Raw genomic sequence first — 17,553 nt, 5'->3', positions numbered from 1 at the left:
GTGAAAGAAAGGTACTATACGGAACACTCCAATGAAATAGGTATTGAAGCATGTGTTAATTGTTATGGAAGGGAGAAGTGGCAAGTATCAAGGCTTGAGGGATTAGTGAGGAGGACACAGTCAATGACTCACTGGGGCCTAAATACAACTCACTGGGGCCTAAATACAAGATGATGCCAGGAAGAACCACTATGTATTTGAAATCCATGCCCATCAAATGACAGCTTTGCTCAAGAAATGTCTTTTAGTCACAGATGTTATCAGTTGAGACTAGACTGCCCAGAGGGAACAACATAATTAAAGTGACAATAGGTGAATTGCTGCAGGGAAACCAAGAATTATCAATAACATACCTTAAATGTCAGAAATGATTTTCTGACAATTTCTAACTGTAGTAGATTACATATTGTTCCTAATTATCAGGAAAATCATTTCTGACATTTAAGGTACATCTCTTCAATCACATGGCAACCAGTAGAGAAAGATAATCCTCTTTCAGGGAGAACCACACAATTTGCAGTGCTTGCCTGTGAGAAGTATTCTTTTCTTCAGACTTGGCCGTGGGACTTGTTTCAGCCAATAGAATGCAAAGGAAGTGACATATGAGATGCTGGAAAGAAGTTTTAAAGGCTGTTGGGAGGTCTAGCCACTTCATTTCTCATTCTGCCACAAGAGTAAGACAGGAATTGCACATCAACCTGGATTCCAGGAGGCAGGCCGTATGGAACATAGCCAAGAATTTGCTTTAGATGCCCAGCTGAAGGACAACGTGAGGAATAAATAAGCCTTTGTCGTGTTAAGCCACTAAAATTTGGAGATTGTTTGTTGGTGAAAACTTCCCTGGCAAAATCTGACTGATTAAACACCACAGAACCCAGGGAAAGTACCTTTGATAGGGCACTGCGGTGAGGCTCTTATATTGGCTACGTCAAGCTTCCATGATGCTGTTTGGCTGCTTAAGCTTAAATAAGAAGCTTGCAACTCTAGAGTCTTGTCAAGAGAAGGCCTGGAGACAGGGAAACCACCTACACCAGTCAAAGAGGGTTTAAAAGTATTTAGTTGTCTCAGAAAGTAGAGCTAGAACAAAGACAACAGATCTGCTCTCAATTTAATAAGAAACTATCTAATAATTAGAAATGTTTTCAAAGTAGCCTGGGCTGCTTCTGAGGTCGGATGTTTCCCATTATTGAAGCCTTGTAGAGGTGAGATGGCTTTTCCGGGAAATTGGAGAGAAGAATCAGAGAGGATTGGGCTGAAGGATAATAAAACTCCACACTATAATACAAAAACTGACTTTCCCTCTTATGCTTCTGGAAGAGCCCAAAAGACTTGTCTAAGAAAAATGGAAAAGATGGTGAAATGCATCTTTGATCTGGCTCATCACTCCGTGTCCTTTACCTGTTGTCAGTTACTAGCAAAGCTAAACAGCAGGGCTTTTCCACCGCTTCTTTCTCTACCTTAAGTCAAGTATTTGGAGACACCATTAAGGTAATGAGGACCTTGTAGTAGAATATTAAATAGCTAGACTAAACTTGCTTCTGCTTTATATGTATATTATTCCCTAGGGCAGATCATTGTAATCCTTCTGAGCTTTGCTTATTTATTAACTAGGTATAATAATACTTCTGTTGCCTAGTTCATAGTGATGTTGTGATGATGGAACAAAACAATGTGGGTAAAGCATTTGTAAATAACTTAGGGATACTCAAATGTAGATAGTTGTTATTGTCATAATCTTCTTTTTCATTGTTGTCATCATCCCTCTACAGATAATTGTACTCCAAAAAAGATTGTACCACAATAACAATGTCAACTAGAATGATCACTTAATGTGGAAATAAATATGAGGATTCTTTTTTTCAGCAGAAAGGCGATTCTTACCAGGATCTGTCAAACTATAATACTTAGGTAGCAGCATTTTCTTCTTATCTTCAAGATTTCCTTAAGAGAAAAGGCAATTATTGAGTAATTGAAACTAGAAATTGAGGATCTGTTTAAAATATTATCTTTTATATTTTACTATAGAGTATATTGATGACATAAAAGACAATGTGTGTTTGCTACTCATTCATATATACTCAGGGTCATCATTCCTATTAATGATATGTCAATAAAAATTGAAGGACCACGGTGAATTGACCAATAACACAACATTTCATGACAGTGTAGGAGGCAGAAAAATGAAACTGCAAAGAGATTTGGGAAAATTGGAAGTAGGCTTTTTACAAATGCAATTTGGTACTAGTCAAAAGTTACTAAAAGTAATTCAAAGACAAGCATGTGGAGAAAGTTGATGCTAGACGTCATGCAGTGTTTGCACTATCCACTCCGTTTTCTGCTGCTATGCAACTGGCCGGAATCGTCATCTCCTAATCTTCAGGTGTTGTGCGCGCTATTCCTTCTATCCTGGAACATGGCTGCCTGCCACATTCGGTTCTCATCCTTACTCCCACCCCACACACTGCTAATCTATTCAATTGCCTTGTCCTCCTTCATCGCATGCCTCACTCCTTCAATACTATTTATTTCAGGGAACTGTTCAAATGACCTGCTAATGTGTAACTGCGAACTAGGGGTTATGGCATTGTAAAATAGGCCATTTATGAATGAATTTATGGTAAAATTTCAGACAGTATGATAAAGTGAAATGGATTATTAAGAATAGTGGATATATAGTATCTGAGACCAGTTAAGTCTTCAAATATCATTTCAGTCAAATTATAAAATTAGCCTAATTTAGAGAATTATCTGGATATTTGACTGCAGCAAAGCTAGAAAAAGGTATGAACAATCAGATCAATTCTTAAAAGGAATAGATTAAGGACTAAGTACTACAATTAGAAACGCTCTTTAAGTTGGTTTCTTTCTTTTCAGCACTTATGACGTGGGAGATAATTTTTTGCTGTTATTGTTATTGTTCTGTAATTCATGTAATTCTTTCTGACAGTCTTTAAATGCCATCTATTTTCATGTACAAAAAGTTAGCAGCCATTGATGCATTTTTGGTTTGGGATGGAATATATACTTTTCATGGGCAATATACCCTTTGAAGACAAGAGAGTTTGATAAGCACACTTCAAGAAAGATGTTTTCAATGCACGCTGTATTCTCTTTATAATGTGTTTGAGATCCTGAAAATTTACTCATGTTGTGATAGGAGGAAATATAGGTTTAAAAAAAGTTACTGGTTTTATTTATGTTCTCTTCTCTATTTACTGTATACTGTCAAAGTGGATGTGTGGTCGTGTAATAAATGTAACCAATTTCTTGAAGCTAATAACTAATCCTGAATGAATCTGAACCGATGCTATAGTCCATTAAGTTTCAAACTATGGTTATAATTTTCTTTAACAGACCCAGATACAGGCTATATTTTTTCATTACCATAAACCTGGAGAGGAGATTGAAAGTGGAAAGATACAGAGATTTACATAGTTCTCACAAAGGCTCTTGTTAAAGGCCAGAAGGAGTGGATTAGAAAATCTAAACCTGCTTTATGGTTCTGAAATCCTCCTTGACTATTAAATATGTAGGACTGTCAAGCATGAGACACTTATGGAAATAAGTTAGGAAGGAACTAGGACCCAACAACAGTACAAACAACAGAAAATAAATGGTCTCTAAAGACTTAATAAATGCACATGTTGCTGCCACTAACTAGATTACACAAAACAGAACAGAAGGTACACCTTCTCAAGGAAAATATTTTGATTTAATACCAAAGCACCAAAAAAAGCACATCTCTGGTGTTAGCAATGCCTTCAGCTTTACTATTTAAAAAAATATTTGGATTGTAGCCACATTTAACAGAAAAAACCAATATAAGTGAAGTGCCCTTTCTTTTCTGGTGCACGGCTTATAGGAATGTGTTTATTTTGCATTCATGTATTTGCATACATACCACACTCCTTGTTTCTTTGATAAAAGTTTTATGGGCAATAAATTATAAATCATGCTTATGTATAATTTATCCCTTTAAATACATATTTTATTTTTTGGCTTTTTAAATGAAAACCATCTTTAGCTTTGTATTTTTAAGACATTCAAATTCAGTACTTTAAGAAATTCATGAATAAGGCATGTTTCACCCTTAATTTGCATTTTTATAGTGTCTGCTGTAGAACAGTATAGATTTTGCTTTCTGAGTGTACTCTTTCAAGCAGACACTATTCCCTTAAGAATAAGCCTTGAGAAAATTCACTTGCCCTTCATAAAACATACATTTCATTATCTCCCTATAAATTGGACACTTCCCTAACATGGTTGTGCATTTGTGTCTACTCCCTGAATATTGTAATATCCTCCAGTTCACATACACACACTAATACAAACATAAAATGACCATTTTATTGTGTTGAATTGAATGGCAAGTGACCTGACATGAATCCAGAATGCATTCTACCTTCAAGAAGATAATCTTGAAATTATACAATTCTTTAAGTAAGAAAATCATTTGGAAGAAATTAGTTTTCCTGAGCTATAATCACATTTTAGACTTGGTTTAATATGTTAATATATTGGTTAAAATTGCTATGAGTCTAGAATACATCTAGAATACTGCACCAAAGAAATTTTGTTGGTAAACTACAAGAGAATAGGCTTCTCATACTGTTAGGAAATGGAGCTAAGGACTGTAGTGCTATAATAGCATAGATAACATCCTATTTTCTCTCCCTCCTCTCCATATAGGCCTATTTCTTAGGAATCACTGGTATTCATGAGGCTTTTATTCTGTAATTGAGGAGGAGTTGCATTTTCCTTGCAGCTAGGGTTTTGAGTAAGAAGGAAAACTTAGGAATTACCTGTTAGGCCCCATCTTATTGTACAAGAACTAAGATTAGGAACCTTGAATGGTCCCCTCTTACTCTTTTCTAACATCAGAATGCCCTAGAGTCACAGTCATCTTTTAGTAATCTGATAATTTCTCTCTTTCTTACTTAAAAATCTCTGTTTATTATTGTTTCTCTAATTGTGTCCCCTCCCCCCAAAAAGATATGTCGAAGTGCTAACCCCAAGTACCTCAGAATGTGAATTTATTTGGAAATAGGATCTTCACAGAGGTGATCAAGTAGAAAATAAAGTCGTTAGAGTGGGCCCTAATCCAACATGATTGGTGTTCTGGCTAAAAGGGGAAGTTTGAACACAGAGACAGACAGACACCGAGGGAAGACCATATAAAGACACACAAGAAGAATGCCATGGGAAGACGGAGGATTGGAGTGATGCATCTACAAGCCGAGGAACACCTGTGGCTCCCAGAAGCTGGGATAGAGGCATGGAACAGTACCTGCCCAAGCACCTTAAGAGTGAACGTGGCCCTGCCGACACCTTGACTTCTGACTTCAGGCCTCCAGAACTGTGAGACAATAAATTCCTTAGGTTTTATGTCACTCAGTTTGTGGTACTTTTTTACAAGTACCTAGTACAGCCCTAGGAAACTAGGAATCTAATAGTCTCATTGCTCTTAAGATAAACCTTGCACTCTTTGAGGTGGATGGCAAGACCATTCAGGATCTGAGTCCTGTGTACCTTCCCAGCTTCTGCATTACTAATGCTTCCCTTCCCGCTGTATCATGAAGCAATGATGGGCACCTTTCAGGTCCTCAAAATGTCACCCCTTCTCATTTTCTCTTACCTAGAGCCTTCTCCGTTCTCCTCCCTGCAATGTTAGCACCACCCTTTTCCCTGACACATCTCTCCCCAAATTCTTCCTTTGACTACCTCTACTTCTCCTGTAGGCCTGGATGTCAGTATTGCTTCTTTCAGAGGTCTTTCTTATTCTTTTAGTTTCCCATAATCCTCTACTCCTCTGTCATAAAAATTCTCTCACTTTACTGATTTAATGTCTCCTTTCCTTGCAAGACTGAACGTTTCTTGAGGGAAAGCACTGTGTTTACCTTGTTCCTGCTTTGGCTCTAGCACTTCTTAGTTGCTCAATAAATATTCAACAAATACATGACTGAATGGTAGCACATCGCCTGCTGCCTGCCCTGCTCCTCTGTCTAGGTTTGTGCTCTGTTAGAAGGGGAGTGTATGGCTTCCTAGGGCTGCCACAAAAAATGACCACAAACTTGGCTTAAAACAACATAAATTTATTCTATCACAGTTCTGGGGGCCAGAATCTAAAATCAAGTCTTGGCAAAGCAATGCTCCCTCTGAAGTTTCTAGGGGAGAATCTTTCCTTGCCTATTTGAGCTTCTGATGGCTCCTGGCATTCCCTGGTTTGTGCAGCATACTCTAATCTCTGCTTCCATCTTCATGTGGCTTTTTTTCCATGTGTCTCTGTGTCTCAAATCTCCCTCTTCCTTTCTTTTATATGGACAACTGTCATTTGATTTAGGGCTTATCTTAAATCTAGGATGATTTCATTTGAGATCTCTAGTGTAATTACATCTGAAAGACCCTTTCTTCAAATAAGATCATATTCACAGGATCCAGGGGTTAGGACGTAAACATATCTTTTTGAGGACTGCTATTCAATCTACTACAGGGTAAGGCTGATTAAAGTAATCTTATGGGATTTGTGGGACTGTGAGCAGAAACTCAGCTGCTTTGGAGTCTAGAGGAAAAGTGTTGCATGGAGTGGAGAGAGAGGTATTTTCTCTACTGTTGCATGGAATCCAGTAGTTGGGCACCCAGGGGACTGGTGGCTTTGTTGACATGAGGAGATCTTGCTTTTGTTATGGACATTGGCGTTCTTTCAGTGGCAGAAGCTGCAGTGACATTGTGATGCTCCTTCTAGCAGCTTCATGCAAAGGATGTGGGCAAACAAAAGTTTCAGCAGGTAAAGAAGTTGGATGGTGGACACCTGAGGAGACTGCAACTGAGAGGGGTTTCTGGAACTCCCTGAAATAATATGGAGACAGCTTGACAGGGGAAAGAGGGTCACCTCAGATCCACTGGAGTGGGGAATAAAAGTCAAGGCAAACCAATGTTTAGCCATAGCCTGGGAAGGCTAGGTGATATTCAGTTTACAGCTATAATTCAAATAAAAAATGAAATATTTCATGAGACTATGAAACAAAATATAAGGAATTTCCAATTAGCCACATTAATGTGAGAAGGAGAAGATGAATAGTTTAAGTTCACAGAATTGTCACTTAATTTTCACCTTAAATTCACCATTTTTTCCTCGTTGACATTACTATAAAACAGAATCAATGAGTGATTTGGATCTCTCTCTTTTACTGAAATCTCCTCCTAGTGAGCCTAATTAAAAGTATACTAAAAAGCATAATCAAACTTATATTTAGGTAGAATAATTCCTTTGACCAAGTGTCCACTACGGTGTCCTAAATTACCCTGGGTTAAAATAGAAAATATCACTGGAAAGTATCATATTTTATATTATCAGTCATTTCCATTTGCCATAAATGATATTTTTAGATACTTTCCAATATGTGCAAAAGATTTAAAAGTTAGTGTCATATGTTGGGGGGGAAATCCCACAAAGAACATGGAAGCAGAATTCCTGATTTGAGTCCTAAATAGCCACACAACCTTGAATAAATCACTTAATCTTTCTGATAAATCCAAAGGGCTCTCCTACCTCCACTACTCTATGATCTAAAGAGGAAATAACAGTCATGGGCCACTTAACGTTGGGGAAACGTTCTGAGAAATGCGTCGTTAGACGATTTCGATGTTGTGTGACCATCATAGAGTGTACTGAAGTGGAACAAAATTTGCCACCCCAAAATGTTTCTCTTTAACATGAGGATTATTTTAGGCTGATTATTTTTAAGAAACAAAAGACTCAGAAAGTTTTTCTTGTTGCTTTTCCCTTAACTGCCTAAAAGAATTCAGATGAAGAAAGCTGTCTGAGGAAGCAAGCTATCACCTGAGAATAACATGAATTACGGAGTAGACAGGGAGGAACCTAGAACAGCCTGTTTGTTGAGCTCACCTCTGTGTTCTTTTGTTTCTGTGTGGCCAAACACTTGTTTTCCAGATGTTTGCTTCTTTTCACCTACCTGTGAATTGCCTTCCTTCCCTGTGAAGTCCCTGACTCTCTCCACTCCCAACATCTTCTTTTGTTATTAGCTAAGAATGGTATTTAAGGTGAGGACTTTGGCCATTTAACTGAGTTAATCAGTTTTCTTGGGTTTCTCCCATGTATACTTGTTATTAAACTTTTGTTTGTTTTTCTTCTGTTAATCTGTTTCATGTCGATTTAATTCTTAGACCAGCCAGAACAACTTAGAAGGATAGAGGAAAATTTCTTCCTCCCCTACAGTGCTTACACAAACCTAGATGGTACAGCCTACTGCACACCTAGACTATATAGTACTAATCCTATGGGACCACCATCGTATATGTGGTTTGTTGTTGATTGAAATGTCGTTATATGGAGCATGCCTGTATATAACAAGATCTGTTTGACTTTTACTGCAGTCTCTTTAGAGGGTGGATCTGTTTGTAGCACTGTGAATGAGGTATTCTACATACCAAAGGATCAGCTGAAAGGTTTTGGCAAATTTCCTAGAATCTACAAGAGATAATTTCACAAGGAATCTTAAAGGGAACCAAGGTCAAATTTGCCCACTTTGCCTGGGGCTATTCACACTAGAGAGTGAGGCAGAAAGGGAGAATAAATGAAGTGGAAATTCTTAGATCTCATACATAAAAGAACATAAGTCTGTGGGCTATTTTCCTCTTTTGTTTTTACCTAAAAATTACTAGTTAAATATTGGAATCTAGTATTATGCTTATGAAGAATCTACCATTTCTCAATCTTCTCATTATCTCTTGAAAGTCACGTCCATGGGTAGAACGTGTACACTATGAGAAGAGTTGGCACTTGGTTCTCCTTCTTTCCTTTTTTCTTTCCTTCCTTCCTCCCTCCTTCCCTCCCTTCTTTCCTTCTTGCCTTCCTTCCTTCCTTTTCTTATCTTAAGGCTATTGCATAAGAAACAAGAACTTTCCTCAATCTTGAGAGTTTTATTTTTTTTTCTTTGTGAAGAAGATCAGCCCTGAGTTAACATCCGATGCCAATCCTCCTCTTTTTGTCGAGGAAGATTGGCCCTGGGCTAACATTTGTGCCCATTTTCCTCTACTTTATACGGGATGCCACCACAGCATGGCTTGACAAGTAGTGCATCTGTGTGCGCCCAGGATCCGAACCTGCGAACCCAGGGCCGCTGAAGTGGAGCGTGTGCACTTAACCGCTACGCCACCGGCCTAGCCCCAGTCTTGAGAGTTTAGTTGAGACTCCTCTATAACATCAGAGATGAGTGTTTCTTATCACTCATTTATGACAAGTACATATTTCAAACTCACACCAATTACTTGGAATCCATCCTAGGGTGAAAAAAAAAAAAGAAAGTGAAATATTGATAGCAATTTCTTCAAGAGAAATATTTAAAAACAGAAAAGTTTACCACTCTCTTTTGTGACCAAACTAAGCTAGCAAGTAAAACAAGAAAAGTTCTTACCAATATTTAATATCAAAACTAGTTCTCTGCTTTAAAATGTGATTCGGGTAAGTTATATTCTCTCATATCTTTTGACTGAACCAGCAAAGGAAACCTTGGTCCATTTTGATAAATCATTGCATAATTACTATGTTATGAAATATAAAAACATTTCTGGACTAGCAGTTAAAATTAAAACAAGAAGTTTTGAAGATAATTAGCAGAGAGGAAATTGCAACATCCACTTTATAAACATACACAACATGGTAACAAGGGTACTTGCTTATATATAAGGTATCCATTGAATATAAGCAATTAGATTTTTAGAAGAAATAAATTGTAAATGAGTAACAACATTTTACATAACAATCAAACTACAACACTATGTTCTAGCTTTCAGTTACTACCTTTACCAAGTGTAGAGATTATTCCATATTTTTGGAATAAGGTTTTACTGGACTTGACTGCATTATATAGCATTAAGAGATCATGACCCTCTTGGAATCATATCAAGTGTGATGTGAAGTCACTGTAAACAGTTGAAATATAGGTTATTGATTGTATCACTTGAATAACAAAGAAGTCCTTAATGACATAAGCAAGAAATTCACAAAAAAGAACACAGATATTCAATAAACATATGTAAACCTGTTCAGTTTTATTAATAATGAATGAAATACATATTCAAACAACAAGAGCCACTTGTTTGCTGATAAATTAGCAATTATTAAAAATAAGGATTGGGCCGGCCCTGTGGCTTAGCGGTTGAGTGCTCGCGCTCCACTGCTGGCGGCCCGGGTTCGATCCCGGGTGCGCACGAATGTCACCGCTTCTCCGGCCACTCTGAGGCCGCGTCCCACATACAGCAACTAGAAGGATGTGCACCTATGACATACAACTATCTACTGGGGTTTTGGGGGAAAAATAAATAAATAAATAAAATTATAAAAATAAGAATAATAACTAAGTTGATGAAGAGTCTCAATTTTAGAACCTTTCAATAAGGTATTTTGGGCAATAAATAGCCTTATGATGTTACACAGAAATTTTACCTCTGGGATTTTATCATAAGAGAATTATGGATAGTCAATATATAAACAATAAATACAGCAATAATTTAATAATAATTTCTCACATTTCCTAAGATTGACATATTGCTGGACATTGACTAGACACTTTTCCCGGATCATTTCCTTCAATCTTTATAACTTCTTGGTCTCTCCTGGTTTCTGGTTCAGCATGTAAGGAGCTTGCAAGTCATCTCTCCATCCTAACAACAAGTAAAAAGCTGAACAAACTGAAAATTAACAACTTCTTAGATCCGTCAGACAATTGAAGTCACAGGGCCAGTGGCTGCCCCTCAAATTGGAGCTACAGACATGCAGATACAGAGAATCACAATTTATCAGAGCAGAAACCTCCATGGGAACCAGCACCAGGGCAGGAAAACCTGAACAGTGATTGACAAATTGCTGGAGGCTCAGTGAGGACAAGTCTGCGAGTTAAAGACTTCAGGAGGACACAGTGCGGGAGTGCCCTCACATTTTTGTGAGTTTTATCTCCAGGAGCCCTACCAGTTTCTCACAGTGACGGCTGAAAAAAAAAAAATTCCTCTTGCTTCTGGCAAGGGGAGAGGAAAAGTAGCCATATTGAAATATGTCCAAAATATTTTGTTCTTCTTAACAAGGCCGATGCTCAAGAGAAACTGTTTTGACGAGACAGAGCAAGCGTGAGAACCAGACTCAGATATGGCATGGATGTTGGAAATATCAGACTGGGAATTTAAAATAACTATGATCAATATGCTAAGGGCTCTAATGGAAAAAGTAGACAACAATCAAGAATAGGTGGGTCATGTAAGCAGAGACATGGAAATGCTAAGAAAGAATCAAAAAGAAATGCTAGAAATCAAAGCAATGTATCAGAAATGAAGAACGCCTTTGGCAGCCTCATTAGTAGACCGGAGATGGCTGAAGAATGAACCAGTGAGCTTGAGGGTATGTCCAACCCCCTGGTCTGAAGCTGAGGCTTAGAGAAGTGAAGACCACATAGCTCTAAAGGAGCAGACCCCATATTCTCATCTAGATTTGTCTGGTTCCAAAGTAACTGCTCAGTCACTTACTCTCTTTACTTTCATGTTTCTCTCCTTTTACTATAACATAGTGGAATTAGCTATTCACAATTAGATAGTAGAGGAATATATGTTGACAAGAGAAAATAGTCACTACATATTTTCAAGGAAAAAAGAAAGCTTAAAAATATGTTCAGTTTGTTAGCAGTTTGTCACATATGTATTTTATGTATGTGTTGAAAAGAAATGAAAGGATTATACCCACATGTCTAATGATATTTATTTCTAAACAGTGGAATTATAGTTGACATTTTCTCCTTATTTTGTTAGGGCTTTTCTCCATTTGTGACTATTTCAACTACGCATATATATGATTTGTGGTACTAACAGCTAAAAACTATATTGAAAATGACGATAATAAAAATGAAAACAAAGAGAAGCAGAATCTTAAAAGTTAGAATATGGACAATATGTGAGCAAGCAGGCCAGAGGAAAACGCTGCGAGTCCTATAAAAACGCCTATCATGTTAGTGATCACTGCTAACATAGTTTCTATTCAATGTCATTTTTAGAATTTCAGATTTCAGCATTAATAATGAATCACAAGAAAATTTGTCCTCACTTTCTGCATTTTCTCTCCTTGTTACTCAGTCATCACACAATCATAATGATAGTTAGTATTTGAGCTGAGTTGTGTTCATCCAGAAGACGCTGTGACACGTGTAGCTGCTACAGTATCTCTTTTTCTTCGGTTTCTGTGGTTCACATGTTTCAAAAGTTTATGTCATCCAGGTGGAAAATATAATAGATATGGAGAGATAGAGGTTTTTATTTTTATTTTTTTCAAACTTGTCACCTTGGAAGAGAAAATGACTCTTTATTTTGTAACTCAGACAGGAGGCAAACAGCACATGGCATTGCTGACTGAGCTGCAAAATCAAAACTGACAAATCCGGGAGGAGCAGAAACTTACCTTTGCAAAGTCAGGCATCGCTGTGCACGCTGCCTGGGCTTTCCTTGTGTCCCCCTGCTACTGCTCACAGCCCCCAAGGGCCAGCTGACAGTAGTCTGGCTTCTTCAACAAGTCAAAAAGGGAAAAATCATTTTATCATAAGGAAATAAAAGGGTTGGCACAGAAAACCAGCATTTTTTCTGCTCTTGCTGTGATGAAGGGTCAGAGAGAAAGGCTGATCCAAAAGCTCAGCATGGGGCATGAGAAAGGGAGGAAGAATTAGATTTCTTTTTACCACCAGTCTTTAAAACTAAACATAATTCGGGCTGGCTCCGTGGCATAGTGGTTAAGCGCGCAGGCTCCGCTGCTGGCCGCCTGGATTGGGATCCCAGGTGTGCACGATGCACCGCTTGTCAGGCCACGCTCTGGCGGCGTCCCATATAAAGCGGAGGAAGATCGGCGTGGATGTTAGCTCAGGGCCAGTCTTCCTCAGCAAAACAAAGACGAGGATTGGCATGGGTGTTAGCTCAGGGCTGATCTTCCTTACACACGCACACAAAAAACTAAACATAATTCAAGAGTTAATAACAAAGACTCACCGATGAACAAGTGCAGTTAAAATGTTACGCTCATACATCATTGGTGGCAGTGAAATTCAGCACAACTCTGGGAAAGTGTTTTGATAAAAGCTATCAAGAAACATCTATATGTTCATACATTTTGATATGTACACAATGCTATCTACACAGATCCAAGTACTCATGTTGGTGTTATATACTGGGAAAATTGAAGCTAAGTAAACATACATTGATATAGGAACATTTGTTCGATGGTTAGTAAAACCATAGTATATCAACTTGATGGATTATTACGCAGGCATTAATAGGCTCAGACAGCAAAATAGATAGGAACATAGAAAATGCTTAAAAAGCAATGCTGCTTTGTTGAAAGCAATACATAGATTTGTGTGTATATAATAGTTGAAATTTTATAAAAATTACATGTATTCAAAGAAAAAGAATGTTAACAATAGGCAAAATAAAAATAATAGTGCTAATGTAATGAATTAGAGATTTTACTCCACTTTTTCTAATTTTAAAACTTCTGTAATCTTATACTTTTCTTGTCATAATGAAAAAGTCATAAAAATGATCAAATACTTAGTATTTAATTTTTTTATGCCAGGAAACTAGCATTCAGGTTAATCTCCAGGAAGCACTTGAGAAATGAATCATTCTAGAATCTGATTTTTATAACTTGTGTGATAATCAACATTAAGGAAATATGCACATAATTACTTCTGACTTGTGTTAACTTTCCAGTTAATGATGTGATGTGCACAATTTATGGTCAAAGGAAGAACTAAACACTGAAGCAAATAGATCTCACAATTAAGCTGAGGCTCTCCGGTGCTTCCCAAGAATTCTCAAGTTAACACCAAAATGAACAATGGAAATGTTTGTATGGTATGCTGCGGTACATGGAGGAGGATGTACTCATGAGAGAGAACTGAGAGGGCAGGGTTGGGGAAGGCTCCCGTCGCCAGGGTTGTCCCAGATCCCACTGCTGCCCCCAGTGCTAAAGGGATTGATAGTTCAGTACACTTGAAACCTATTGAGAAGCTCTGATTTGAAACATGGTCAGGAAATAAGTAGCATAAAATCATGAAGATAAATTTGGTGAGAAAATGTGTGTGTGTGTGTGTGTGTGTGTGTGTGAGAGAGAGAGAGAGAGAGAGAAAGGGAGACAGAGAGAGAGAGCACTTGCAATGCAATTGGGGGAATGGGGGCTCATAGATATTCACCTTTCTGCTGTGACCTCCCATTACTGTCTAAATTTGGTTTCAGTAGATAATTGTGTAAGAATGTCCCCCCCTCCCCATCACCGCCTTCCCCCTCGGCAAATCTCTAAAGAGTGCACTGATATGCCCTATGAAGTTTAAAGCAAAGAAACAGGCAGCCCATAGTTACTTCGGGAACACACATTTACAGGTTTATAATCTCTTTCTTTTCTTTTCTCATTTGTTCCTTAATAAAGCTGTCTGCAGTTAAGGAATAGCTGTTAAGATTCATATCCTGTATAGTCATAGATGAGCTTATGACCTTTTGCTTATTAGTGAACAGAGAAGATGTATTGGGAGAAATGTAAGCTAGGATTCTCCAAATGTAGAAAATGATAATTAGAAAGAACAACAACCGACCTTACTTGAAACAATTTAAGGAGAAAAAAAGGAGTATAGCAGTGTTTTTTAAATGTATAGAAACATCAGATCAAAAATCTATTGTCTTTTTGCTATTGATTGTATAAAGTTAAAAGAGAATAATCATGGATGTCTGAGAATATCACATTTTAATTTTAGATGGTTTAAGTACAAACATAATGCCCTTTCTCTCTCTTTGTTTATTCAGTTGCTAAATTAAAAACAATACTTAAAAGATCTGGTGCAGCCTAACAGAGGCTGGGAAATTTATTGACCACTCATTTTATCAATTTCCTCCAGCAGGTAAATTGCTATCCGGGGGTATTCAAGCCTTTTTTAAACACCTGCGAGTTAGAAAAGCGATTGCTATGGATATCCTATTACAGTATAGCTCAGAACAATAATTTTCAAATTATTTTCTCTGGATGGTGTGCTTCACAGATACTGTAGAGTTTTAATCCAGTTTTCCTTTTTAAATATACTTCATTTATTAAAAATTGTAATAAAATTAACATTCACTCTCAAAAGTGTTTACCAAATGTTTACAATTTAGAAACTACCGACATGTTGTTTTATCTGCACTGAAAACTGTCTCTTTCCAACCTTACCTGTTGAAGTGTCCTGCAATTATTAAGGAAATAGTAAAAGCAGTTACCAGTTGCAACTGATTATCAGATTTCCTAGATTCTGTACAATGGAAACGAAACCCAGAATTACATTGGAATGTTGAGGTGATTATATTGCTGTAACTGTCATCCATAACCTCTGATTCCAAATATCTGTTCACTAGAATGCCCTCATGGTTCTCATTGATTAAATTTGAACTTACGGAATAAATTTATACTACTAACAAAATCATTCTTAAAAAATTTTTCTTTTGCAGTATGGGAGTTTATTGTAAGATTTCATTTATATAAAGATTCATTCCTGTAACTACACTAGACGGGTGACATAGATGTTTTAGGGAGCACTTTTGAATTCCAGATCTCATTGTAACGCAAACTTCCTTTCTGAAAGTTTGTACAAGGTAGATATGATAAAGTCTCCAAAATAAACTTGTCTAATGCAGAAATGTTTTATTATTTGGTGTGACAGGAAAGTACTTGCCTTTCATCTGTGAGGAGTGCAATTGGCTGACACCTTCCAGCCATGTGTCTTTGGGGTCCCCTGAAGCATCTGTGCCACGCCCAAGCTCTTCTCAGGAGGCCCCCAGGCAATGGCTGAGCCCAGAGGGGCCCAAGGCACGACTCAGAGGTCCCCACTGGGTTGGTTGAGACTTTGCCAGATCTGCCCAATCCTATTCCTCCCCATTTATCTTCCACAGACACTCCCCCTCCCCCGCAACCTCAAAATTATTATATTTGTCTCTGCATCTGCTTCCCTCAGGACCTGAACTGTCTCATTTAGACAAATGTTTATGTGTACCTTTTTATTATTTGAGTATATAAAAGTTATTGAATAAATTAATGCGTAAGCAAGACTGTCGGGAGGCACCAGTGTTTCCTTCAAGTTCCCGTACTTGACACAGCTATTTTAAGAACTTCCAACGCTTTAGTTACATCTTTTCACATTTTGTCCACTAGAATAAGAGGAAATCTATCAAGAATATAAATTTATCTTAATCAACTCTGTAAGCTAGTTGTAGTCACTGTGCTTGGAAGTACAAAAACGTTAAAATGTAACTTTTAATTTTTGACATATTTTAATAAAATATATCATGACTTAAACTTCTACATGTTTTTCTTTAGAAAGAAAATATGTAAAGTTAAAAAGAAGTAAACAAAAAATTATTATAACCAATTGTATAATGGAAAATTCAGCTACAATGGGATAAAATTAATTGCAGGCTTTTAATTTTCTTGTTTATTTTAAATTTTTGTTTATTTATTTAACATACTCTGGGCCTCAAATACCTTGAAATATCTCATAAATACATCCTATACTGATTTTTCTTCAGTCCAAATGTTATATTGCTGAGAAAATACCTTTACTTATATAATCTATATCTCATGGTTTTAGACTGAACTAAGTAGACACCCAGTTAGACTAATCTAATTCGACCAGATCCAATTGGTCTGATCTGGAAGCTTATTCACACCGTAATTCTGTGCCCATAGTCATATGGTTTAGAGAGTAAATTCAACACCTTCTTAATGCTAATCGAGTCTGTAGGTGGGTGAGGTTCGTCCTCTCAGTTCCCCAGGCTTAAGCTTGGACACATTTTACCTGTAGGGTACCTGCTTAGCTCCTGCCATATTGTGGCTCCTACTTTACAGCAATCTAGATGAGGTTAATCAGGATGCTTTCCTCGTCCCTACCCCTTTCTTTATGGTAAGGATGTAATCAAAGTGATTACTTACATAACTTACATAGTCATTTCTTTCCACTTTCTAAATTCAAATTCATGTCTGTGGTTATAAGCATAAACGTCCCTTCCTTATGTGAGTTTTATTAATCTTCACTTTTCTATTTGGTGAAACTCAGGTACCAAAAAAAAAATAAAAAAACCCATGAAAAACTTATTATGGATGTGCTATGAAGAAAACCCTGAATGAATCAAGTGGATTAAATTTTATGATCTTGAGCCATTTCACCTGTCTTCATTTAGATAAGCATTTTACCACTATTTTATGTACAATTTGAAAACCAAATGTTTTAAAGGCATAAAAAGCATTACTATATTTATGGAAAAATTTATGATATATGGACTATCAAAAAACCTACTAGTGTGTATGTGTTTAATTCCTTACTTTCCATTCACCGAGGGGAAACTCCTATAAAGGTTGCAATCTCACTTTTGCTGAATGGAGTACTGAGAACCACATATCCCCATTCTTTGTTATGGCACAAAAGGATCTTACTTTTTCCTGTCAGCATGATGTAGTTCTTTAGGTAGCTGGCAGAACACATTGCCCAT

General features: G+C 37.2%; 1 long non-coding RNA gene across 3 annotated transcripts in view; it reads left to right on the top strand.

Moving 5' to 3' along the window:
* The window catches only part of LOC131423111 (uncharacterized), a 48,270-nt gene that overhangs the window by 15,566 nt on the left and 15,151 nt on the right, over positions 1–17,553 (top strand). Inside the window, exon 1 of one of the 3 annotated variants that reach the window (XR_009224240.1) lies at positions 13,591–13,902. The exons of the other annotated variants lie outside the window; for them this stretch is intronic. This is a non-coding gene — a long non-coding RNA (uncharacterized LOC131423111). Of the gene's footprint in view, positions 1–13,590; positions 13,903–17,553 lie in introns of those variants that run through there. 3 annotated transcript variants of the gene reach the window in all.

This window comes from Diceros bicornis, chromosome 27, assembly GCF_020826845.1.
Source record: "Diceros bicornis minor isolate mBicDic1 chromosome 27, mDicBic1.mat.cur, whole genome shotgun sequence".
NCBI lineage: Eukaryota > Metazoa > Chordata > Mammalia > Perissodactyla > Rhinocerotidae > Diceros > Diceros bicornis.
This window is presented reverse-complemented; position numbering and strand designations above follow the sequence as displayed.